The sequence below is a fragment of the Trichosurus vulpecula genome, chromosome 9 (assembly GCF_011100635.1).
Source record: "Trichosurus vulpecula isolate mTriVul1 chromosome 9, mTriVul1.pri, whole genome shotgun sequence".
NCBI lineage: Eukaryota > Metazoa > Chordata > Mammalia > Diprotodontia > Phalangeridae > Trichosurus > Trichosurus vulpecula.
Genome location: NC_050581.1, coordinates 198,551,611 through 198,579,397, shown reverse-complemented (window position 1 = coordinate 198,579,397; position 27,787 = coordinate 198,551,611). Strand labels below are relative to the sequence as shown.

The following is a 27,787-nucleotide window of genomic DNA, read 5'->3' as shown; positions in this document are numbered from 1 at the left end:
CTATTTGCCTCAGTTACTCCACCGTAAAATGAGCTGGAGAAGGAAATGGCAAACCACTCCAGTATCTTTGCCAAGAACACTCCAAATAGGGTCATGAAGGGTCAGACCAACTAAAACAACTGGAGAACAAGAACATCAAAGAATCTTAGCCTTGGAAGAGGCCCGGTAGGCCTCTCTTTCTGCTTACTTCATTTTGCATCCACTCCTGTGATTCCTTCTGGGCTTCTCTGAGTTCTTTGTATGGATTACTTCTTACAGTGAAATAATACTCTGTTGCATTCATGTACCACACCTTGTTTAGCCATCCCCAATCAGTCAGCAAAAACTTACTTAGTTGGTTGTTAAATTTTTCTTCCTTTTGTATTCTTTGTTATAAGGGGTGGCTCACTGGGTGGGGGAAGAGGTAAGATATTCTCAAATAAAGGTGAAAAGAAAATATATCAATAAAATTAGACTTGAAATTTTAAAAAGGAATTGTTATAAAGAAGAGGGGCATGTGTTATAGTGGCAGGAAGCCCAGGGTTCAAGTCCTGCTTCTCCACAGACTGGCTTGAAGCTCTGGGAAGCTCTCTTCATCTCCCAGTGAGTGACCTGGGCAGCTCTCTAAGGCTGTAGGTTATAGAGAACATGCTTACAGATCCATTGTCTTGTTGCAAGTGATGAATTACCCTCAAATGGCCCAATGTATTCAAATTTACACTATTTTAAGTATAATTATGTGAAGTATGGCAGTTGGTTCCAACTCAATGGAAATAGGCAGTGAAATTTCAAATAATTTGAATAATAATCTCCATTTCAGGGGATTAACTATCTACTAATCACTAACTAATCCTCTAACTGGGACCTAGTTGCTTTAGTAGAGGAGCTCCTGATTCCAAAGAAAACATATCGAGTTCCTATTCCTACATCACAGAGAACTTTTTTTGGGGGTGGGGGAAGGGAGTTTAAGGGAGGTATTCTAAAGGATTGGAATCATAATCAGAATTATTTTCTTAAAAAATCTCAATGTCACATTCTCCTCATCTCCTCATGGTTGAAAATATTCAAGCTTACTTTATGCTTCCATGGACCTGTGAGCCCATCAATGGGGGTGGGATTTTCTTCAGTGATGCGAGAGCGCTGGTATTAGTATTATTATCACTCAAGCACATCTAGATAGTCCTGCCTCCTCTGGATCGAGTTTTAGATTTTTGTCTCTAGATGAAAAGTCCTGAGGAGAGGGGCCACAGATGCCTGACTAATGGCACTATCTTGCTTGGGGCAGATGGGTTTTCCATGCACAAGGAAGGGTTGTATAACGTATCAAGAGAGAGGCTCACCTTTCCCAACTGCACATAAATTTTCCATGTGCTACATTCATTGCATGCAGATAATATATGCACTGCTGAAGCCTAGACACCGACTAGCAGCCAGTAACTCTTTGAAATTATGCTTTAGAGATGGAGAGCATTAAGGTGCCAGGGGCTGGAGAGGGAGTCAGTATTAGTCAGCCCAGCCAAATACAGCCAGCCCAAGGGCTGCCTCTGTGCAGTGCTTTGGAGGCAGAAGAACGGAGATTAAATCCCAGCTCAGCCCCTGCTACCTTTCCAAGCATGGACACATCACATAAACTCTTTTGGCCTCAGTTTCCTCACTTGATGACTGCTGTGGTCTCTTCTGGGTTTGGAACTATGATCCTTCTTCCCTCTCTCTATCATATACTTGTAGAAACCCGAAATTCCCGAAGACGGCTTCTTTCCTTGGACTTAAAGCTTGTGATGGTGGGTGAAAGGCAACTATAACTGAAAGAAGCAATGTTTTAAGCTCTCACTCATTTAGAACTCACGTTCTTTGAGCAGTTTGGTATTTCCTGAGCTGTTTTAACAAGGGAGAATCTGACCAGCGAGCTACTGCCTGCAGATGATGTTCTGCCGGTGCCTTTGAATCATTATCCCCCACAGCTGAGGTGCAAATCCTTCCTCACTTCAATCTCATGGCATCCCCACTTTGTTCAAAGTGCAGTTCTGGTGCTTACTTATCCAGGAGGCCCTTCCCAATCTCTTACTTGTTGGTGCCTGCTCCTCCTTGAAGGGCAGCTAGGTGGTGCAGTGGATAGCATGCCAGGCCTGAAGTCAGGCAGACTCATCTTCATGAGTTCAAATCTAGTCTCAGACACTTACTAGTTGTGTGACCCTGGGCAAGCCACTGAACCCTGTTTGACTCAGTTTCCTCATCTGTATAATGAGCTGGAGAAGGAAATAGCAAACCACTCCAGTATCTTTGCCAAGAAAACCCCAAGTGGGGTCACGGAGAGTTGGACGTGACTGAAAGCTCCTTCTTGAAATTGCTTCATATTTCCTTTTATTTCCATTGTAGTCACTTAGTTACATACTAGTAGCATCTCTCTAGTTGGATGTAATCTCGTTTAGGGCAGGAATTGGCCTGCTTTTTGGCTTTTTACCCCTAGGACATAGCACAGTGTTCTCAAAGAGCATTTCTTAATGTTTCTGGAATTGACTTGAACTGGAGGGGCACCAGGACCCTGGAACACAACTGTGTGGGAAGGAGGCTGGGGAGCAGCAGAGACCTTGGCTAGCTTGTTGAACCTCTGTGGCTAGAGGATTGTAGATTTAGAACTGGGATGGACCCTCGAGGCCATTTAATCTTACCCCTTTCTTTTACAGTGGAGGAAGCTAAGGCCCCTAGTGATTTAGTGCCTTGTCTTAGGTCTCATAGATGTAAGAAGCAGAGCCAAGATGAGAACCAAGGTTCTCTGGAGAAATCCAGCCCACTTTCCATTGGACAGGGGTAAGGTGATTGGACCTGATGACCTCTAAGGTTCTGTTATAGCTCTAAATCTAGGATCCTACGGGATCCCTCTGGACCTCAGTTTTCTTACCTGTAAAATGACTCAATGACCTATAAGATCCCTTTAAACTCAAAATCTATGATCCTTGAGTGGAGAAGGGGTTGAAGGAAGGGAAGCTAGGGGTTCTGAAATCCAACTTCCCCCCATCTGCCTGGGGCCAGTGCCTCCTTTTCCAGATGAGTTGCAGTAGCAGAGAAGAGAGATTCCATTCTAATTGGGACTAAAAGAAATATGATCAAGCATACCTTTTCTCCCACTGCCTCCTCCTGAGGTCTCTTTATTCACTGTGTCAGGAATTAAAAGCCCCTTTCCGGGTGCCATCAATCTGAAGATCCCCATACTTAAGATTGTCTTGGCTAAGCACAAGCTTGGCGCTGAAAGAGAACACTTCATCGTCTTGCCTCAAATCCTGCTCTTCACTTTGTGGTCTGTGGGGACGTTATCTAATCAGCCAGTGATGTACTTGTGGTCAGTAAGAGATGGGGGCTGGGAGGGCTTTGGGAGCTGGAGCCTCTCCCAGGGGCCCTCTTACCCTGCTGACACTTTCTGCAAATCTGCCAAAAACACACTCCCAGACCAGTGATCATTAACTCCTGCATGGGCCAGGAGCAAGGGTCCCAGGTTTGCAGCAATTAATTAGGGTAATTATTCCCAGGGCTGCAATCACAAACCAAAGGATCCATTTAGCATCTCCTTTCAACCCTTGTGGTCCTGCGATACTGACAGTCCTCCAAGACCCATCTGCTGCCATTTCCCGACTACATTTACCATAGGCTAATGTTTCAGATGGACGGGACGGGAAGCCGATATGTGATATTGACCTCTGTAGCAATCTGTGATTACCCAGGCCATTCCTGCTGTCATTAGCCACCCGGCTATTTCGTCTGAGTGCTACCTGCACTTTGTAGGACCCCATCATAACCTTCCCCAAAACATTTATGTACTGAAGGCAGTTATAACAGAGATGAGTGGCCAGGCATTTGTTTAATGCTATATCAGGCCCTGCCTTGATATAAAAAAGATACATGGATTATAGATATTTGTTGTTCAGTTGTGTCTGACTCTTTGTAACCCCATTTTTGGTTTTCTTGGCAAAGACACTGGAGCAGTTTGCCATTTATTTCTACAGTTCATTTTACAGATGAGGAAACTAAGGCAAACAGTGTTAAGTGCCTAGGGTCACACAGCTAGTAAGTGTTTTGAGACTAGAGGATTTGAACTTAGGTCTTCCTGACTCCAGGCCTGGTGCTTTACTCACTGTGCCACCTAGCTGCTAATTATAGATAAAGGGATTCCAAAAGATGAGCTGAAGAAAGAGAATATTCCAGGCATGGTCATCTGGGGATCAATTGAAGGAACCAGGAATGTTCAGCATGGAGAAGAAAAGACTAGGGGACATAGGAAATCCCTCTCCAAGTCTTTGGATAGCTGACATATAGAAGATGGCTTGGACTTTATTTGGCCCCGGAAAGTCTAGCTAGGAGCACTTAATGGAAAGCTTCTTGATGCCATGTAAAAAGCATGGAGTTGGGAAATTGAATGCCTCTGTTTCCATGACCCATAAGAGTAACTTGACTGGCACTTGCCGTTGAATTTTAAGCAGTGAACAAAGCCTTCCCCTATCAGAAGAGATAATATTCCCATTCTTCTATATTATAGGCAACTTCTCAAGATGGAAAAAGAAAAGTTCAATCACTTAAGGAGAAGCAGTAAAGCTTTTAGGGATAGGTGTTCCAGATACTCATCTTCTTTTACTCTCTTGAATATTTGGATACCATTGAATTCAGACATGATTTATCTATTTATGAAGTTTTCCCCATCTTAATTTCCATCATTTCCCATTGCTCTGTGAGGAAGTTTACTGGTTATTTGCTTAAAAAAGGTCTCCAGGATTGCCACAGTCAGAGAGACAACCTGCAATTCTAAGTGAAGACGTTAGACAGTGAACTATCTTGGTAGAGCTTGCATTAGGGGTATAGGATGAATAGCCATTGCATAGACCAGCAATTACAATAGTCATATCCTTTTTTTTTGGCCTGTGATTTCCTCATTGGTGGGAACTAGTAAAGAGAAAACTTCATTTCCTAATGCAGATCAACAGCTATTCTTTAATTCCTAGTCTCAGAGAGCTGCCCCGGGCATTGCGGAGTCAAGCAACTCACCTTGGGTCATGCCACCTGTATGTGTCCCCTAATGATAATATTAAGGTCCCTCTACGTAGAGCTTCAAGGATCACAAATGTCCTCCTTCATACAGCCTTGTGACCAACACTTCCCTTTGGACTCCTTCTCCCACACACCCGACAGTTTTGAGGGCACATAACAAGGGGCAAGAGCTTGAGAATCAACGTCCTATTGCTGCAAGCTCTCGTAGATGGGAGGTTATTTGAATCGTGGCCCCCTCTGTTTAGGGCAGTACACTCAAAACAATCCACCTCGTGTGCTTCTGTTGATGCTACTTTTACAGCTGAGAGGTGCTTGGGTAATATGAGCACAACGAGGATAGAGCGGAGAGGCTGCATCTGCTTTTCAGTTGTGTCCAAGTAAGGAAACTCTATCAATACATATTAGGATCTTGTCTGTAACCTGAGGTCCCTTGCCCAGAGTACAGAGAGATCGATTGATGTGATGAGGGTCACTCAGCCCGTAAAAGTCAGAGGTGGGTCTCGGATCCAAGTCTTCTTGGCTTTGAGGACAGAGCTGTGTAGTCACATTTGGGGTATTAGGGTCATAGATTCCAAGCTGGAAGGGACCTCAGAGGCCATCTACTCCAACCACTTTATTTTACAGAGAAAGAAACTAACTAAGACCCATAGAGGTTACATGATACCAGAGGAGTAAATGGTGGAGTTTGTTGACAAAGATTTGACTCCACTCCCTATGCCCTGTTTTTCTTATCTCCCTGACATGAAATGGCTATTTCCATTATAGAAACATATCTGAACATCTGTTGTATGGGGAGAAGATCAGAAACGGCATTTTTGCACACACAAAATGGTGGGGGATTTACATTCTATCTTTTTCATTGTAAACTGGGTAGTCTAAGTGGAAAGCTAATTGTCCACTATGAAAGCCTCATGTGTCATCATGCCAAGGGCAGGGCCTGATTGAGCATTAAACAAATGTTTGGCCATCATCTCTATTATAAATGCCTTCAGTCCACAAAAGGTCATGGATGGGTCCTACACAGTGCAGGTGGCACTTGGACAAAACAGCCAGGTGGCTAACGACAACAGGCATGGCCTGGGTAACCTTAGATTATTGCAGAGGTTGATATCATGGCTCAAAGCTCTGCTCAATGGAACCTCCTCTACCACACCCTCCTTTAGATCTTCGGTATTAGGAGTCCATATCTGGTACATCAGTAGACTGGTTTATTTTTCTCCCCAATAGAATGTAACAATCATCATCATCATCATCATCTTCACCATTATATAGGTCTTCAAGATGTTCACTTTACAAATAATATCTCATTTGGACCTCATAATGAACTGGACAAGTGGTAGGAGATATTATTATGATACCCAGTTTACAGATGAGGAAACTAAAGGTGCTTAAGAGATGATACAAACTCTTTGAGGGCAGGGGCTGTTTTCTTGTTTGTCCCAGTACTTCTCACATAGTAGACATTTAATAAAAATCCTCTTCAAACTGAATTGAAAGTGAAAAAAGAAAATACATGAAAGAGTGGATTTTGATACTTTAGGCCAAATAATGTCAATGTTTGCTTCCAGATAGCATCAAGGTATTTGAATTACATCACTTTTTAAGAACAGTAATCAGAAATCATATATTCAAGGAGCCAGGAATATTGGTTAAAATGATGGAGGAAAAATGAAGACTGGAGGAAAAGAAGAGAAGCCCACTAGCCCTAACCATTCTCAAGTTTCCATTGCCACCCTGTCTCCCTTTCTTGGTCCTGCACAAGTGGGAGAGTCTGTTCTAATAAAGAAGAAAGGGGGTAGGATTAGCATCTCATTACTTGGGTAGAGACTCTCAGAGGTGGAAGGGCCCTCAGAGGCCACCCACTCTAACTTGTACTTGAACCAGAATCCCCTCTTCAATGGGGGCCATCTCCAGTCATCTTGATCTATATCTTGCCACTGGACCCAGATAGCTATGGAGGAGAGGGTGAGGCTGGTGGCTTTGCAAAGCTCTCTGTCTTAAATCCAATTCACTTGCATGTCATGGCACCATCTTCCTGATGTCATGGTCCCCTTTGAGAATGAAGGACAAACAACCTCTCCCACACAACTGGGGAGTCAGTCAACAAGCATTTATTGAGTGCTTACTATGTGCTAAGCACTGTGCTAAGAATGAGTGATCCTTCAGCATCTGCTTGACCTCTACAGAGGGCAAATCTACCACCTCTGGAGGCAGCCCATTCTGTTTTTGGGACAGCCATGTGTCTAATTAGCATTAAGTTGCTCCTCCCTACCCCCCACCCTGAGCTCTGAACTCAAGCCTAAATTGGCTTCGAGCAATCTTCCATCTAGGGCTCTTTGTTGTACCCTCCGGGGCCAAAGAGAAGTCCAACTCCTGTGTGTCAGCTGTTCAAATGCTTGAAGAGGGATTTCCTGTGACCCTGGAGTCTTCTCTTCTCCATGTTAAATGTTCCCAGTTGCTTCAATGGATCCCCACGTGACTTAGATGCAAAGCTTCCTATGCTCCTCTTTGTTCATTCTGTAAGAATCTGGTAACAGCAGCAATGAGGGTTGTGCCAGCTTAAGATCACATTCAGAAGGTGGGGGTTTAAGGGCACAACAAAGGATCTAAAGACCAACCATGGGGTAGCACCGGACTTGGAGTCTCTCGCACTTCTTATATGACCATAGGATTATAGGAATAGGACTGAAATCGGCCTTGAATACCACTGAATCATCCCCATAAGTTTGTCAGCGAAGAAATGGAAGCACAGAGAGTGATTTACTCAGGATCCCATAGCAAGTGCCTGAGGTAGGATTTGAACTTACATATTCCTGCAGCTAGGTGGCACTATAGTGCATAGCATGCCAGGCTGGAGTCAGGAAGACTCATCTTCCTGAGTTCAAATCTGACCTCAGCTGTGTGACTCTGCACAAGTCACTTCACCCTGTTTGCCTCAGTTTCCTCATCTGTAAAATGAGCTGGAGAAGGAAGTGGAAAAACCACTCCAGGATCTTTGCCAAGAAAACCCCAAATGGGACCACAAAGAATCGGACACAACTGAAAAGCAACTGAACGACAAAATTCCTGATTTCAATTTGCTGCTTTACTGGCTATAAGAACACAGGCCACTTGCTTCAACGCTGAAATCCTCCTCATCTGTAGAGTCAGGCATTGGACTGGATGTCCTTTATTAAGGCTCCTTCCAGCTCTCGATCTATGTAGTCTACGATCCTACATCCCTGGCTTCCTTTGCCATTAGCATCACACACTTGCATTAGCCTGGGCTAGAATTCTGAACCAGGCGTGTCTGGGCCGAAGCTGTTGTATCCAGCAGGGTCCCTTCCATGCTAGGATCCATTGTGAAGGTGCTTTCTTGGGTGCCTGCCTAGACAATGCAGAAGTAAGTGAGAGCCGTGGCAAAGGCTTTTCAATGTGCTGTGAGATACTCTTTGGGAGCATTTCATGTTCTTCTCTAATGGCCTCCAGTAAAAGGCTGAATAGCTCCAACTACAGTCGCTGAAAAAAGAGCAATGAGTCATATTATGTGAAAATGGAGCCGAGGATGTGCCCGCCCTGCGCGCTGAGTACAATCCTATATTGTCGGCAATCTGTGATAACACCCTTTTCATTTCAGCTCAGTCCCATAAAATTACCCCTAACATTACAGCTCATGCAGAACACAGATAAATGTAAAAATGTCACAGAATTCTTCCAGATGGGACTTTTAGTTCCACTAGATCACCATCTACTTTTTTACTTGTCTAATATTTCATTACAACCTTCCATAAGTTAATTTTCTTTCCACTGACCATGTAAATCACAAATCAATTTTCATTTAAAATGCCTGAGTACAGATTGCTCCTGAAAGCCCAAGGCATATGCTTCAGTGAGCCCCTCCGCTGCTCTTAATGTACATTAGAAAAATGTTGGGGTTGTGCTAGTGGCTGGGTTTTTTTTCCCTCAAAATCTTTTTAAGGGAATTAATTTTACATTAAAATTGGCCGTGGGAGCTGGGCTGCCGCCCTCCCTTCCCTCGAAAATGCAGATGTAGTTTTGAGACGTGAAATCACATGGCCAAACATCCTCTGTTGTAAGAAACTTCTTCAGAAACTAAAAAACGTTGCTCTGGACTAAAGTTCAGCCAGGTAGACGTGACTGCTTAATGTGGGCTCATGAAAGATCTGTTACTATAAATGTAAACAATGGACAGCTCATGCACTCCACTGGCGTTGTCTTGATGTCATGAGACAATGAGGAGAGTCTCTGCAAGTAGAGAGAGCTTATGGGAGGAAACCAGTGAGAGTCACAGAAGATGAGCCAGCGTGGATGGGTTGAGATCTACATTGGTGGAGGGCCTACCCACACCAGGGAGATGCTAGCTGCATGAAAACCCATAAATGAGAGTTTATACACAAATCTTATCTAAAGTACTTTAAAAGTGGGTTGTTTTTCATGCTGGAAAACATCTGGGGGTATTATGAAGAGTGGTAAACTTGCCTCTAAATATCAGTTTGGGAACAAGCTTTAGAGTCTTTGGTTCAGATCTTTCTAGGGCTGCCCATCCTTCCACTGTCATGAATTGGATTCCACTCATTTGATACCCTAGCTGTGGATGGTCTCCCTGGAAGCTCGCATTCTGTTCTTCACATTTGCATGACTAACCTCAGCACAACACCTACTACACATGGGTGCTTAATAAATGCTGGCTTACGTGGTTGGACATTTGGAGTTTAGAAGACTTAGGCTATATTCAGAATATTGCTTTATCCATCCACAGCAGTTGTTTATTAAGTACCCATACTGTGTGAGGCACCGTGCTAAGTACTGGGGATACAAAGACAACACACGAAACAATTTGCACTTACGAGCAGCTCAGAGTTTACTGGCACAGTCAGTGGGTACGTCTAGAAGTATATAGAGATGGGATATAGAAAAAATAAATACCAATAAATGCAAAGTAGGCAAACACAGAGCGGGTAGTTAGGCGGCACCATAGCGCACAGAATACTGGGCCTGGAGTCAGGAAGACTCATCTTTTTGAGTTCAAATCTAGCCTCAGACACTTACTAGCTGTGTGACCCTGGGCAAGTCACAACCTTGTTTGTTTCACTTTCCTCATCTGTAAAATGGGCTGGAGAAGGAAATGGCAAACGATTCCAGTATCTTTACCAAGAAAACTCTACATGGACACAGCTGAAATGACTGAACAAGGCAAATACAAAGTAATTTGGGAGTAAGGGATCAGAAGGTGGTCAAAGGAAGAGAGGGGCTCTTCTGTCTCTCTCTGGTCTCTGTGTGTCTCTTTCTCATTTGTGCATGCTGTGTACTGGGAGGAACCCACTGTAAGCTCTTTGGAGGCAGGCACAAATGGCATCTCCTCTCTGTGTCCTCAACGCCTTGCACGTCATAGATGATTAACACGGCCTGTTGAACAGAAGAACTCTTAGCCATCATCTGCTGCGATCGTGAGGTCACAGAGTTCCAGAGTTCAGAGGACTCTCAGGGGCCATATTTATAAACTGAAAATGGAATGGAATCTCTTCCAAACATTGTTCAAACGACTGTCCAGTCTGTTCTTGCAGACTTCCAGTGATGGGGAACTCACTCTTCCAGTCTTAAGCAGCTGTAATCTTATCCAGGAGGAAAGAGGGACCCCCAGAGTCAGAGGCTGCAGAGAACTCCAGAAGGATGAGGATTCAGACAAGACCATTGGATTTGGGTCTGAAGGGATCATTAGGAATTTTGAAGAGAGGAGCTCTGGCTGAGTGATGAATCTGTTCAGAGTTCAGAGAATGGAGCTGGATTTGGGGTCGGCAGGAGGCATTCTGCTGACCTGCTGGCTCCCTCTCAATGTCAGTTCCCTAAATCTCATTCCTAATTCCCCCCATTTACCATTTAAAGCCATCACAGTCGAGTCTCACTGTCTAGGGATTGCCATTAATCCCTTTCAAGTCTTCAACCTTCCTGCCAAATGGGCCAACTTGCTGTTCCCCAGGAAGCAGCTAGGGGGGCACAATGGATAGAATGCTGGGCTTGGACTCAGGATACCTGAGTTTAGACACCTATTCACTGTGTGACCTTAGGCAAGTCACTTAACCTCTGCCTCATTTCCCTCAACTACAAAATGAGGATAATAATAGGTCTAGTCTTAAAGGGCTGTCGTGAGGATCAAACGGGAGCGTGTTTGTACAAATGCTTAGCACAGAGCCTGGCACACAGCTACCTAAATGCTCATTCCCTCGTCTTTCCTTTCCCTTTCCTGTGACAGTCCATTCCCCATTTCTTGCACACATCATCTCCCATAACTGGAGCGCACGTCAGCTATCCTTCACTCTGTTAGGGTCTGTCCCCATTTTCCTTCCAGACTTTGCTGAAAGGCCCCCTCAAACATGATCCATCCTGGTCACTCCACTGGCGGGGACCTTCCCTGCTGAAATCCCTTTCTTTGATTTTGTACGTATCTGTCAGTCAACACACTGTTCTGCACCCATGTTAACACGAGCTCCTTGAGAGTAGGGTCTGTTTCTTTTTGTCCCTGTTTCCCTGGAGCCTTATACGGTGCCCAGTCCCTAGTAGGTACGTGAATGAATGGATTTCGAATGAATGGTAGAACAGAACAGAACAGAATAGGATAGAATAAATAGGAAACAATTCATTTCCCCACTGGTAGTTTCATGAGCTATTGCCCACATGACAACCCTACGTGTGGAGCTGAGTAAATCCATGTATCTGTGTATGCATGCATGTATGTATGTATCTACCTACCTATCTGGAAATATGTATGTATCTAGATACACAAACACACACACATACACACACAGCTATTTCCTGAAAACACCCACCCACATTTGCCCTGAAAGTAGTCACTTTCCCTTTAAACTCAAGACAAAATACTATAGAAAAAGCAGGATGGAAAGGGGAGTAGGATACATATTTCTTTTTTAAAAGAAGGGAAAAAGGAAAGATTAAAATAATTTAGCTTTTGATGCCACGGCAATCTGTCCCCGATCCCATTGCTAGTTTCCATCACTGGAGTATTTGATGCACTTCCAATTCTGTCCTCCATAAAAGCCACCCGCATCGTGGTGACGTTGGGCCCCTTTCACGATTGTATAATAAACTGGAAGTGAGTAACGATGCCCTATAAAAGGAAATAAAATTCCATTTGGTGTTGCTGCTGCTGCTACTGGGCCGCCTTTTCTGACTGTGGCTCTGATAATATTTCATCTGTGCTGACACCTTTCACTCTCAATTATTTTGCTGCTGTCAAAACAAATCAATCAAATTAAAGCTCTGTGTCTTCCCTTGTAAAGGGCTGCATTCGCTTTGAAATATAAGGATGGATACATTTTACCTTGATTATTTATTTAATGTAACTTTGTCCCTTGGGAATTCTCTCCCCAACGTAGCCCAACTCAAACGCTCTTTCAGCAACTGCTGAAAATATATATATATATATATATATATATACGTATATGTACATGTATGTATACACACATGTTACATACTTAAATAGTAATAGCTTACAAAGGAAGCAAATGCAATAGAATGTTTGGCAATGGATCCCCATGTTTTTGCTAATCTTTTTCCTGCAGTGAATGAATGGCAGACAAATGACGTAGGCATCAGGGGTGTTACTGCACCTTTGGCTATAAGCCTGGGGCCTTGGGTCACACCAGATAAATGTAATTTAGGAAGATATTACTCTCCACCACCACCCTGACTCTCTGACTAAAAGGATAAAGCAAGGTGGAACCAAAGGGGTTTAGCAAATCAATTTTCTTTGCTGCAAGCTGATTGTACCTAATTCAGAAGTAGGAAAAAATAGAAAAATTAAGCTACTTTATTTAAGAAACACCTTCCCCACCTCTTTTCTAGAACCAAGGTGATGCATTTTCTTGTTTAAGGAAGTCCCAGGTTCTGCTCCATCACCCCAGAAGGTAGCTGCTCATCATCATGTTAGGATTACTGCTATTCACATGTCTACATGGAGACACAAGAAGCAGGGGAGTGGCAGAAACAGCATTGGACTGGGCATTAGGAATCTTAGACCCTCATCGCCACTCTGACACTTCCCAGCTTTCTGGCTGTAGGTGAGTCACCCTCTCTGAGCTTGTTTCCTCATCCATAAATGGGAATTATAGTGAGGTAGAAGGCGAAAAGCAATGGTTTTCATGTCAGAGGACCCAGGTTCAAATCCAACTTCTGACACTCCTTGTATGGCATTGAGCAAGTCACTTAGCCCCCGTAAGTGTTAGGTTCCTCACCTGTAAAGTGAGGGGGCCTGGATTTGATGGCTTCTGGTATCCCTTCCAGCTCTAGGTTCATGGTCCCATAATCCTCCTGGGCTGTGATGAAGTAGCACTGAATAAACTTGAAGGTATATCAACATAAATAGGGTTTCTTTGGTATTGGGGTGCTCCTAGGAAGAGAAAGTCCCTCCACCAGTGAAGGCCAATAACTTCTCTGCAGCTTAGAGAGTTGATTAGATTGCTGGAAGGTTAAATGACCTGCCCTGCATCACACAATTAGTATGAGTCAGGAGGTGAGACTGGAAACCGAGTCTTGGTCATTCTGAGGCAATCTCTTTAGCTGCTATGCCAGGGTACCTCTGTGTCAATGGGAGAAGGTGGTGGGGGAGAATCAGAAAAATGAAGTTTGAGACCCTCAGTCTACAGCTCATGTAAGAAAAGATGCCCACTGAAATTCCTTTAGCTGATTTTTAGGAAAAGGCCAGGCATTACTAGTACTTTAAATGCATGAGATCTTGAAATCGGCTTCTCTTACATGAACACATATTGCATCTTTATTTTAAAAGGCAAGTTCAGCAACAGGAAGACCTGGGTTCAAGTCCCCACTCTGACAAACACTGGCTATGCGAACCTCGGCAAGTTGCTTAATTTCTTAATGCCCTGTGCTACTCAGGCTATCGCCTAGGAGAAAGTTGGTAAATTGCATTGTTTGGAGGAATTTTCTAAATATGGGCCCCTATTAAAATGAAATAATCAGGCTAGAACAGAAAAGAACCCAAAACAAAGAAACGAAAGACAGCTAACAGGTTTAGTCTTGACCTCTGCCCTGCTGGACCTTAGATGGCTTATACATACTACAAAGATGCCAAGAAAAGGCTCCTTTTGAATATGGCTCCCATGCTACGGCCAGTGGAAATCTACGTGTGAGAAATACATAGGCTGAACCAATATGAAGGGCACAGACACGTCAGGCTAAGGCACTATATAAATGTCAGTTAATATTGTCATGCCATGGCTATTTTTATTTCAGTAGGGTTGGCTACTAGCCTCACTGGAGGGGTCTTACAGACTTACTCTGAAGTTACTTCTTGTCCACATTTTAAATTCTCCTTCCCCAAACTTCAAAGCCATCCCTCAGCTAATTGAAGACCTTATCTCATTGCTGATGTGGCCCAGCATTTGAAGACTTCCTGGCCTGGAGTTAGGAAGACCTGAGTTCAAATCCGGCCTCAGTCACATACTAGCTGTGTGACCCTGGGCGAGTCACATAATGTTGTTTGCCTCAGTTTCCTCATCTGCAAAATGATCTGGAGAAGGAATGGCAAACCACTTCAGTATCTTTGCCAAGAAAACCCCAAACAGGGTCATGAAGAGAGGGACATGGTTGAACGGCAACAGATTTCCAGCTCATTTCATAGGTGAGGAATCTGGGCAAACAGGGTTAAGTGACATGCCCAGTGTCACACAACCAGTAAGTGTCTGAGGCCAGATTTGAACTCAGAAAGATGAGTCTTCCCGACTCCATCCGCCATGTCACCTAGCTGCCTCAATAGACAATATGACCATAAAAATAGCAAGGACAGAGAGAAGACAGGTAGCAGTGATTTACATGGGTGGAACCTTTCGGTTACTTAGGACTGTACTATGCAGAGGGAAATAAAAGCAGTGAATAAAGGGGCATTGATTTTACCCACATTTGCCAAGATGCACATAGAATACCCAACAAAATATTTCAAATGACCCAAAGACAGAATGCAGCCTTGTGTTTGTAACAGCCTGACCTCATCCTCCTTACAGCTTGGCATTAAATGATCAGATTATCTGCTAAACGGTAAACAGCCTCCTCCCCACCCTCAGTGCCCACTAGTGTCATATTTGGCCATACTGCACAAATGGGCCTGATCTTGTCTGATTTCAGGGTCGGACCTGGTTAACACTTGGATGGGAGACTACCTGGGAATGCCTGGCACTGTAGGCTTATGTTTGTTGAGACAGAGTGGCATGTGGTGCATAGACAATTAGACTTGAAGCTACTTACTAGCTGTGTGACCTGAGCAAGTCACTTACTCTTTTGGGGCCTTGGTTTCTTTTTCTGTTAAATGGGGGCGGTGCTGGACTCAAAAGCATCTAAGGTCCCTTCCACCTTTAAACCTATGATCCTATGTTAAAGTTTCTTTTAGGATACAGCTCCCAAGACAAACATACTCAATCTCTGCCATCCTAACACAGAAGGTGGTGAGGGCTTCTAGGAAGGTAGAGGGGGAAAAGACAAGAAGCAATGATGGCATGCTCGCTGAAGTGGGCGTGAGCACGGGTAGTTCTGGAATGGAGTTAACCTTATTAATTCCTCTCAGCCTCTTCTTGCTAGATGACCATGTATCTGACAGTGGCAACAATCATGTTGGGAACTGGTTGACGTCCAGAAAGATCCTTTTTGATTTCAGGACAACATCCACTCCCCATGGTGGCTGGCTCTTCAGGTGTCTTCCAAGGCCCTGATAGATTTCTAGGCTCATGTGTGTGACTGCTCCAGTCCCACCTTCTGCTGGTTTCAGAGCTAACATTTATGTACCGGCTGAAGACCATCATCCTGAGACGATGCTTTATCCCATTGATGACGTCTCTAAAATGCATGGGGGTGTGGCTCGCTCCTCATTCAAGTGCTTCTGCTTTTATTTATTTATTTCTTTTTAATTTATGGAATAAAATGAGCATTTCCATAACATAGTATGATAAAAAGATGATAGCAATGAAACTTGTTTTAACTGATGCTCCAGTACCTCTGCATGGTGCACTTCAAGAATAAAATGCTGAGGAGTATACTTGCTCATTGGTATTTTAATCAAAGCAAACAGATATCTTGGAGACATCAAGGTTTAAAAAATAAGCAAAATATAACATGCTAAAAAGATGTTTTCAAGCTTTTTAAAAAAAACAGTGAATTGAATATCATGGTCCTGCTCAGCAAATGAAGTTCTTCAGGAAAATGGCTTGAATGTTAATTGGTGCCTTAGATGTTCCTAACATTCACCTTGACAATCCTCACACAGCTGTCAGTTTGTGTGACATCAGTGCCTACTCCCCAGATCCTGCCCACAACCTTCCATGCACAGTGACAGGACCGGGATGAGCTCTCTGCTATAAGGGTCCCCTTTGAGCTGTGGCATGAGTGGCTCATGACACTCCTATCTGTGGGCATAGGTAGCATTGGAAGATCACCAGATCAAATCTTGGGTAAAAGTCAGGCCCTGTCCCTTCCATGTTGCCTTCACTGAGAATGCAGCCAAAAGCTTTGCAAATACCCCCTCTTCCCCATATTTTCTTCTCTGATCAATAAAACACGGCCAAGCAGATTTAAAGGCAATTTCATTTAAAATAAACATTGCTTCTAGGCAGAGCATGTGCAGCTGTGTGGTCAAATGTTTTTAATTTGAGAGTTAAGGTAGTTATGGCCTAGAGCAACTTTATAAATAAATACAAGACTAGCCCTGAATGGGGAGCCAAGGTAGACCTTTTGTGCGAGCATCGTCACTGACTCCACCACCTGACCCCAGCCTTATCTCATAGCCAATCCCTTTCATTCACCAAATCTTTTGGCCAAACTGCACTGGACTTCCCCTATTCTCACCCTTCTTCCTTGGTCATTTCTTTTCCTTTACGTAGGCTGGTTCCCATGTCTGAGAAAATCACTGGGCCTCAGTTTACTCATTTAGAAAAGAAGGGATCAAACAACGTGACCTCCTGTGATGGAAGCTGTTTTAGAGTTTGCTTCTGACCAAGCCCTTCTGCTGTCTTCCCTCCACCCTCAGCATATTTTTTCCTCTACCTCTCCAATGTTATTAACTTTTGGTATGGGTCAGTTTCCATTCCCTTAAAGTTAATATATCTCCCTTATTCTGGCCCACCCCAACTACTCACCTTCACCTCCAGCGCCAGGAGCAACAGCAATGATAACTGGCACCTCTCTGTTTATGCAACCGTGTGGCACAGTGTATAAAGCTCTCAAGTCAGGAAGAACTGAGTTCAAATCCAACCTCAAACACCTATTAGGTATATGACCCTGGGCAAGTCACTTGGCTTTTGTCTACTCGATCTCCCTATCAGTGAAATGGCTAATGATAGCACCTCCCTCACAGGGTTGTTGTAGGATAAAATGAGATGATATATGTAAAATGCTTTGTAAACCTTAATATGACACACACACATATCAGATGGCAAAGTTCACACCAAGAAAACCTGTAATATTCCAGTACAATAAGGTGGAGATGAAAGTATGTATTTGTTTGTTTACTATATGTAACACAGCAAATATGCTGTATTCTATAATATACTATTTGTTTGCTGTGTGTGAATACATACATATATACATGCACACGCACATACACACACTTATACATACATACTTACACACACACATATATATACATATATATATACATATACATATATATATATATATATACATGCACATGTACACACACTGACACTCTTATCATCACTTCCTCTGATCCTCCTAACAACCCTAGGCACTAGGTGATGAGAACAGGTGTTCTTTCCTGAGCTGGGGCAGCACTCTTCAGTCTATCAGACCTCTGAGAGGAAGCACAAATTGACCCAGTAATGGGCAAGTAATGAAGGGAACTAGCCTTCCACCCTTGGCTTGGCTTGTAAGAATACTGGATCATATCGTTTGGCTTCTATGACATCCCTACTATTCTTGAGAGGTTCTGGACCTCCTGGGCCTCAGAAGTAGTAGTTTCTGACTACAACATTACCCCAGAATCCCAAGACCTTACTTTCCTCCAAGGTCTGCTATGGTGATGTCAAAGTGCAAACTGGAGATATGTTGCCTGGAGGGCATATTTGGGTGAGATGCAGTTTTTAACTGTCACTTCTAGAACTCCCCTTCCATATTTTTATTAGAGAAGTGGGGGCCTATGGGTATCATATGTTGCAGATGCAGTCAGATGAGCTTGCTGGGTTGGTTGGCTTTGCTTAACTTTGTTTGGGTCATGAGGAACGCTCATTGCCTGAGTGGCCGTGTGAAGAGGAAGGATGTCCAGAAATGACCATGACTTAAGAACAAAGGGCATCAATGAAGAATTAAGCAAATATGCAAAGAAATATTGACATTTCCCTTGTCTTACTGTAGTAGTCTGTTGAAGGTTTTCTTGATGTGAATTTTGCTGTCTGATATGTTAACTCTGCATCGAATGTGCTAAGTATCCTCTTTGTGGCCACTCCATTGAGATCATGGCTGACAGTGCTGAACAGAAGGACATTCCCCTACTTACCTTCCTGAAGGCTGACAAAACCCATGAAGCCACTGCATGGGTTCTGAACCTAATGGTGGCATTGTCTTGATCTTGCTCTTGTCTCCAACATAAGAAAAAAACCCAACCAAGGAGTTTTTCTCTTTTCAGCATTTATTCAAAGTCTCATTTCATATAGGGATCCAATAGGCCTAATAACATTCCTATGTAACCTTGCCAGTCTTGTACAATCAATGGCACGATGTGATGGATAGGGCACTGCACATGGAGTCAAGCAAACCTAGGTTGGAATCCTGCCTCAGGAACTTACTAGCTCTGTGGTTTGGGGTTTCTGCCTCAGTTTCCTCATCTGCAAAGCGGGCATCATCATCATCATTATCATAATACCTATTTCACAAAGTTCTTGTGATGATCAAATGAGATAATCTACGTAAGGTACAAGGGGCCCTAAGTGGTACAATGGATAAAGTGCCAGGCCTGGAGTCAGGAAGATCTGAGTTCAAATGTGGCCTCAGTTACTTACTAGCTGTGTGACCCAGATCAAGTCATTTAACCCTGTGTGCCTCAGCTTCCTCATCTGTAAAATGAACCAGAGAAGGAAATGGCAAACCACTCTAGTATCTTTGCTAAGAAAACCCAGAAGGCTTCACACAATTGAAGTGACTGAATAGCAACAGGGATGTAAGGCACTGGATGAACCTTAAAGAGATATATGCATATCATCACCACCATCATCATCATCATCATCATCATCATCACCACCATCGCTGTTACTGTTAATTACAGATGGAATGGAAGGCAAGTAAATAGGGAAAGAGTTTTGCAAGTTAGGTGCAGGCCAGTGCGCTCTGTTTAACCACGACAGCCTCTGTGGTTGCTGCCCCTCTGTTTCTTCCTTCTCAGAATCAATTGTAATATCAGCACCAGGATTCCTAATCCTTCAGGGTCACCCATCCCTCTCGAATTGCCTTTCCACTTAGAGGCTCAGGCTGGGAGATCCTGAATCCTCTGAAATATGTGCTCTTAGAGGCTGGAGTCCGGTTGAGATCATGCCCGTTCCTCGCCGATGTCTCCATTGTTTCCTCCCAAGGGCCCCATCATCTCCGCATCACCTGCCACTTCTTCTTTATTGGTCAGAATATGCTCAGAATTCCCTCATCACTTTCTCCCTCTTCTGAGAGGTGACATCACCAGCAAGGCAAGAAAGGATTAGAGGGAGAATAGGTAAGGGTGGGCCAGCCAGACTTGGCCTTGATTCTCTGTTTGGCTTTGGACCTAATGGCTTTTCCCTGTTCAGGTTAAGCAGCATCTCTCTAATGCATTCTTGGGCCATTAATTTAAAGATTATGCATGACTAAACTTAATGGTTCATATTTAAAATAAAGCCTCTCCTTAAGCTTTTTTTTACCTTCTATTGCTGCTGCCCCATGGTAGAAATAGGTTCTCATCTTGGTCTGCAGATCCCTGACTCCTCCAGCCTGGCTTCAGAAACATCTGCCTGCTGAACACACACTATTACACTCTCTGGGTCTCTGGCTTCAGTCGTATTTTTTTTGTAATTCCTGCCAGTGAAGTTAATAAGCAAAGACTTGTCACTTTGTTTCATGAACTCAATAAGCCGAGAGTCACTAACTCTGCTTCTATGTCTTGGGAGGTAAGAGCGCTCCTGGACTCTGCCCAGATCAGACCACACCTGTGGTACTGGGTTCATTATGAGGCCTCAAATATCAGGAAGGACAGTGATAAGCTGGGAAACAGCTGAAGAAACAAGTAGGATGACGAAAGGCCTTGAGCCCATACCACACGAGAAATGGCTGAAGAGACAAGGTGTTTATTCTGGAGAATAGAAGTCTCAAGAAACATGGTAGCTGTCTTCAAGTATTTGAAAGGTTATTCCATAGAACAGAGACTAAATTTGTTCTGTTTGGACCTGGAGGGCTGAACCAGGAGCAAGAGGTGGAAATATCAGAGCGGCCAATTTAGGTTTGAAGCCAGGAAAAGAGAAAGAAACCTTCCTATCAATTAGAGTTGCCCCAAAGTGGAAAGGGCCACCTCAGCGAGGATTTGGTTATTTCTGCATTTCTGGAAGGAGGTCTAAAAGCAAATGCTGAATGACCGCTTGTCGAGTATGTTGGAATGGGGGCTCATTTCGGGGTAGAGGTTGTGGGGGTCACATGGGTGTGAACTTAATGAACCCTTGTCACAGGGTCCAGTGGTGGGGAACCTGCAGCTTCGAGGCCACATATGGCCTTCTAGGTCCTCAAGTGTGGCCCTTTGACTGAATCCAAACTTCACAGAATAAATCCCCTCAATAAAAGGATTTGTTCTGTAAAGTTTGGATTTAGTCAAAAGGCCACACTAGAGGACCTAGAGGGCCACAGACACTAGGTGGCTACTGAGGTCCCTTCTGACTCACATCTGCTGCCACAAGGGGATAGTCTAGTTTAACTCCTTTATTTCACAGACAAGGAAATGAGGAAACCCAGAAAGATGAAGTGACTTGTCGTGATAATATGGGTCCCTGTCACTGGCAACAGAATCTAGGAAATACATGAGAAGAAACAAATCTTCTAAGTGAAATGCTATTCTGATTATTACTGACACCGTGCTCATTAAAAAACATAGGTGATGCATGACTTTTCTGTGAGCTTGGAAAGCCAGTTCTTGGTCCTTAAAGAGGAATGAAAATGAATGGGCCCAGGATCACTTGAGGTAAAAGGGAAGAATATCGGAAGACTAGAATCTGGAGTATACATTATTAAGAGACTGAGGTGAGCATCTCTTCTTTTCCGTACCTGATTTGTGGCTTTTGATCTGGGTGAGCAGGGAGGTTGGTGGGGCTGGGAAGGAGACTAGGAGGGCAGCAGAATACACAGAGACAAGTTGGCAGGAAGAGCCTGCTCTCTTTATATATTCAGTCTATTAAGATTCTTTTCAGGGCTCAGCTACTACAAAAGAAGCCTCTTAACAGGGAAAGCTTTCTAGAAGGAAAGGAAAAATAATAGACACATATCCAGGACCAAAACAATCAGAATGCATTGTATGAATGGTCTGGAAACAAGTCCTATTTCAGTCCCAGGGGGTTGTTTAAACTTTAAAACCCACATCAGTACATTAACTAAGAAAATCTCCTCCTTGGTACAGTACCTTGGAGGGTAGATGAACTTACAGATTGTTGTTAGAAGTCTCTCAGAGTAGCATGTGGCCAGGCGAGCTGCAGCCACAGACTATGAAGTTGGGGAGGAGAGGAAGGCATGCTATTGCCCCTGGAAATGTTTGAGAGGGAGTCACTGCAGTAGGTACAGTGCAAAGGTGACTGTCTTGGGAAACAGAGAACCTGTGCACAAATCCCACATTTGAATTTCTATATAAACTTGGACAAGTCACCACTTCCCTGGAATTCAGCTTCGTCATCTATAAAACGAGATGTTAGACTACATGGCCTCTGAGGTTCTTTCCAGCTCTAAAGCTGAACTCCTATGACACTATGGCTGAATTAATTCATTTCAACAAGCATTTATTAGGGAGCTATTTATGTACTAGGCCCTGGGGATAACCAAGGGGCTTACATTCTACCAGGTAAAGACAACATATACACAGGCAAGAATAAATACAAAACACATAAATAATCAGTATCGGGGGGGGAGGAGGTAAGAAGAGCTCTTCTTTAGGAGGTGGCATTTGAACTAAGCCTTAAAGATAGGAAGCAATGAAATGAAACCCTTCTTTGTATCTCCAGAGGGAGAATGAGGGCTTTGGTACTGGCCCATGTATAGGTCTAAGGCTGTTCATCCATGGCTCTCCTTTTGTCCTTTCTAAGTGTGTGGTTCACTCTTCTATGGCAAACATTCAACAGAATGTAATGAACATCTTCTTGTCTTTATCTGGAGACAAAGCCCATCATAAAAGTTCATACAACAAATAGATACGCCTTAAAGAAAACAAAAAAAAATTCCGTGAGGTAAGTGACATCAGTTTACCAGCAGTGATAAGGTAAGTAGGGGAAGGAAATGGAGAAGGGCTAAACTCCCCAGGTCCCAGTAGCAGGGACAGAGAAATGGCAAAATTCTATTCTGGCAGATTACTCTCTTCTCAGGTAGGTCAGTGAGTCAGTCAATACTCGAACTGCTCATGATCATATTCAATTTATCAGTGCCCTCCCTTCATTTGCAATTCAATGGCTACAGATGCTGGCTTGCACTCACACCTCTGGCCCTTCTCCTCTCCCATCATCCTTTAGTCCTTCCTTCCAGTTGGGAAATTATACTTCCCTTCAGTTCCCTTGCTAAGAGTAAGGAGAGCCCATTTCAGCCATCAAGGGGAGAGTCTATGCAAAGACATAGAGTTGGGAGATAGACAGTCACCTACGGAGATGAGTAAGCATCATATCGTCAGCATTGCCAGCATTTTAATGGCACTTTAAGATTTGCAAATCCCTTTGCCGACATTATGCCCTTTGATCCTCCCATCAATCCTATGAGGTTGTTGCTATTATAAATCTCCATTTTAGAGATGAACAAATCAAGGCTTATAGAGTTAAGTGACTTGCCCAGGATCACACAGTTAGCAAGCATCAAGTGTTCCTGTCTCCAAGTCCTGAACTCTGTCTATGTTGCCACAAGACTCATAAATTAGCAAAGCATCAGAAACTAGAATCATTCTTCTCGTCAACTGGCTAGAGTAGAGAGTTCGGACAGCATTTGCTGTACGAGTCCTCAGCTTTGAATGCTGGCTCTACTGCTCACTAGTTCTGGGACCTTGGGCAAATCACTTCACCACCGTCAGCCTCATTCTCCTCATCTACAATATGGCGATAACCATATCTGCAGCCCTTATGTCCCAGGGTCATTGGAAGGAAGCTCTTCGTAAGCCAGAAAGCTCCATTCAAAGGCGAGGTCTATTCATTCTCCTACATCAGGTTGCTTCTTATCTCCACGGGAAACTTCATTTGAACAAGTCATTCCTCTGGGGACGTCCAAATGACCAAAGTGATACTAATGCATCAAGGCAACAAGAGCCCACACAGTTGCCAGAACTAGAGTGAGCTCGTTTCCCAGCTCTGCCTGCCGTGGAGGGCTGAGCAAGGCAGAATGAATTCATGACCTCGGAGTTGTGAGAGCTTATGTTTATTTATAATTCTCGGGATCCCCATAAGCACAACTGCTCCAAATGGAAGGATGCATTTTTATAATGTCCCTTTCTTCATTAAGATTTCATCACCCACCTATGTTAAAAAGCTTCTCCCTTCACTTGGAGGGGGTCTGCTTCCACCTTGGACAGCTCCTGCATTCTTTTCCTAATCTCAAGCCGGCTGCTTTCCACGCACACCACATTTGTGCATTACTGAGTTCTGCACATCCATGATTTATGAATGCAAGTTTCTGGACACAATTGAATGGTAAGAGAAAGACATTGTTGGAAACATTAATAGGAAAGCCATTTAAAATGCAGCCAAGGTAAGATAAGAAGCCACACCAACAGGTGTGTGGATGGAGCACTGAGTGGATGCAAAAGCATTTACTTGATGTGGTAAGTGGTTCTCCTTTGGTCTATCTGTGGAAACCAAGGCTTTAAATAATCTGATAAGTCACAAAGTGCACTGGAATTTAACTTCAATATAAGACATTTAGTAAGTGCTTACTATAAGCACTGGGAAACATGTAAATTTAGATGAGACATAGTCTCAGCTCTTATAGAGCTTGCTGTCTAATAGACAAATGTGATAGAGCTCCCTGATCAATGTGACAAACTTGCCAGGGTGGGTGAGTCTTTGTGTGAGACTTTTGATACATAAGAGAGGGGTCATCAGGAGAGTTCCCAAGCAAATTGGTGACTTTACAGAGCTTTGATTGCATCTCCCTTTAAAGGGTGTGGGCATGTCCCTTGGCTCCTCTGGAAGATAGGTATCAATGCCAAGGGAATCTCTCAAGATGAGTGGGCTTGGACTCTTGGGAGAATGGAATATTCCTCTAGAAATCAGGCTTCTTTTCTTCCAAAGAGATCCTGAGAATAGCAGCAGGTGTGTGTGAATGAGGAAGGGTAAATTGCCCATATGACTCCTCCCCTCATCTGTAGGATCCCTAAAGGACCAAAGGCACAAGACAGGGGAATAAAATAATCCTAGACTCTATTCTTTGCTATTGAGTTATTTGGACAGAGCAAGTATAATGAAAGGAAAATTGCTTATTTAGAAGCTCCAAAAATGTGTTTCCTTTCCGAGGGAAGTCCAAAACATCAGAAGGGCCTCTATGGGGTATAATAGGGGATCACTAGAGTTTCAGAGTGGTGCCAGTCGAGAAGTCTGAATAAATTCCCTTCTAGGAAATCCAGAGCACATGGTAGTACTAAGAGCCTGGCTGGGGTTGTGTAGAGAACGTTGGAACCGACAGAGAGTGAAGAGAATTGTATTGATCATTCACAATCTGAATCCCTTATTGTGTGTGTTTTTAAATGTTTGTGGACTTTCACATTTTCTATATTGTTAGATAAAGGCTGAAATGTATCTATCTAACATGCATGTTATCTTGAGTGCTTATATGGAAGTACGAAATTCACTTATCAGCATTTATAGAAACATAGACATGGCAATACACAAGCTCAAGTAACCTTTGGGGGTTGGGGTGACAAAATAATCTAGAGAGGATAACTTTTAGGTTGGCCCTCAAGACCGAATCTTATCCTTTAAAGTCTAGAGCCAGGTCATAACTATGTATGACACAGATGACTTTAGGTGGGAGTCAGACCTGTGATTTCATCAGTGTAGGGAACTCCTGGTGAAGAGATTGTCTCCCCCATCTAGATTGGCAACTGCTCTTCAGCTTGTAGACTTAGAAACTGTTCTATACAAAGTACATTGTACATTGGAGAGATGAAAACAAAGTGCTATCCTCCTTGGGAAGGTCATCATTAGCTAGGGGATCAGGAATTCTTCGTGGAGGGGGTAGCATGGGAGTGGGGAGGGAAGTGACTGGGGAAGACAGTTCAGAACACAGGTCAAAGATGAACAAAGGTGCAAAGGAAAAGCAATGGGAAGTTAGGGGCTACAGGCAGTAGTCCACTTTGGCTAGAGCAGAGCGTGTCCCCTAAAAACGTTTAGAAGGATTAAGCTGGATATTGAGGGGCCCTCAAGCAATGACAAACCACCACCACAACAACAAAAGGAAAGGTTCAGAAGGCTAAGAGCACGGCTGTCGATGACTTTATGATACAGATTCAAGTTGCCTAAATCATTGTGTTCTCTGAGCCCCAAACCTCATTCACAGCAGCACAACCTGGCACATACGACTCCTCCCAAAGACACACAGAACAAAGGGAAATATAAACACGTGTAAATGGAGAAAGTCACTCATGCCTCACCTTGACTCCACTACTTCACTGTGAAAAGGGTTTTCTAGGTTCTCTCTTCTTTGTGGACTGCAATCAGCAGCAGCAGAGCATGTGGCAGCCTAAGGCAACACCCGAGATTGTGCCTCTGGATGCCCTTATCTACTACCTCAGAGTGGGAAAGAGGCTTCCGCCATTCTCGGGGAGGCTGCCTGCAGCTGCTGTCCCTACAGTTCAGCTGCCCTGGTGTCCCGTGGTGACAACGTTATAAAACTCCTACCCTTCTTTCTCCAATTCCATTAATGTTCTTATTCTGCTTGTTTTCCCCACTTTCCTCCTCTCCTTTCCTCCTTGTCTTCCTCTTCCTTGTCCTCTCTTTCTCTCTGTCAGTCTGTCTGTCTGTCTCTATCTGCTTCGCTGTCTTTGTCTTTCTCAGTGACAACAATGGTGAGAAATCAGGTGAATTAGTCTTTGTGATGGATGCTCTGTGATGTGATGATCTGAAATAACTAAGAAAACAAAGGTTCAAGCTATCAAGCATATTGATTTATTAAGTGATACATACCAATTTTATAAGAAATTGGGACCAGACCTCCTCAGCTTGACACTGGATCCCAAATACAGGGAGACACAGATTTTTATGCATTAAAAGAAAACAATTTTAATAAGATATAAGCCAGGACATAACTAGGTTATCTGATTTCTAATTGGAGGAATGATTAGGGGCTTTCCAAGTTGGGATGGGGGAGATTAAACAGATGCTATTCCCTGAAATCAGAAAAGAGGCATCCCATTCCTTACTCCAAGTGTCTGTATTAAATCAAAGGAATGAGAAACACTAACTGATTGGCCTGGCCAGTTTTCAGATAAGACATATGGGTTGCTTGAGATGTATAATTGTGAGAAAACTTCTTGCATCAATCTTTGGATCTGACTGTGTTTCCGGTCAACATAAGCTATGTCCTTTTGTTAAGTGTATCTAAGCAGCATATAGAGGTGGTCCAGCTTCTTAGTCACACAGTCACACAGCTTCTTAGTCTCACAAGACAGAAACTGGACTAACCCTGTAATTGAATGGAAAGGGAATGGAGCTAGATCCAGAATTGAGGAACAAGATGGAGTCAGAGTGGATCACTCAATTCCCACAATTCCCTGGTCTCTTTGTTGAAAGGGGAACCATGAACTTGATATTTCATGATGATAAGCATGGCATATAGGCACATTTGACAATATATGTTCTGTTCCCTAAGTGAGGTTACCTCCTTCTCTCTAGTGCTAGCTTCATTCAATAGGGCAAAGAAGTAAGAAGGACTCATGTCCCTGACACAGCAGAAGATCAAGCTCCCATTCCAGGGCATTTCCTTTACTAAAAAGGGTTGAAATAACAACTAGTGATGCTTGGCAACAGGACTGACCTGAACAGCTCCAAGACCTTTTGCTCCAGACTTTCAAGTACTCGCCTCTACTTCACAGATGAGCAAAATGAAGCAGCATGAGAATGAGTACCCAGGCCCTCCCATAAGAATTGCTATGTATTAAGTAGACACACTCTTAGGGACAGCTGCCAATGGATGCCTCTGACAGCCATAATAGCCTAAAAAAACCATCACCTAGATTTTTGTGCTCAAGGCAAGTACCAGAATTAGTGCATGAGAAAAGAGGCAGGAAGCTTGCCCTCATTTAAGGAGCTAGAGCCCCAGGACCCTGACATGAAGTTCTACTAGGAGATTGTCACATGGGTCCAATGGAACAGGAGAGAAGCTCACTCTAGTCTACCATCTAGTACCTTCCTACTTTGAATCTTCTTATGAACTGTGTTAAGCTCTATTATTTCTATGCTGCTGAAAAAATACAGTTGCTGTCGGCACTCCTTCAGTTTGGTCCCCTCTAAATTTGGAGCCTGCAGTAAAAGCTTGGCTGCCCCAGTTATGACTTAGTTATGAC

The 27,787-nt window shown here is 43.5% G+C and overlaps 1 protein-coding gene across 2 annotated transcripts in view; it reads right to left on the bottom strand.

Moving 5' to 3' along the window:
- The window catches only part of POU6F2 (POU class 6 homeobox 2), a 507,199-nt gene that overhangs the window by 230,546 nt on the left and 248,866 nt on the right, over positions 1-27,787 (bottom strand). The gene's annotated exons all lie outside the window — the stretch shown is intronic.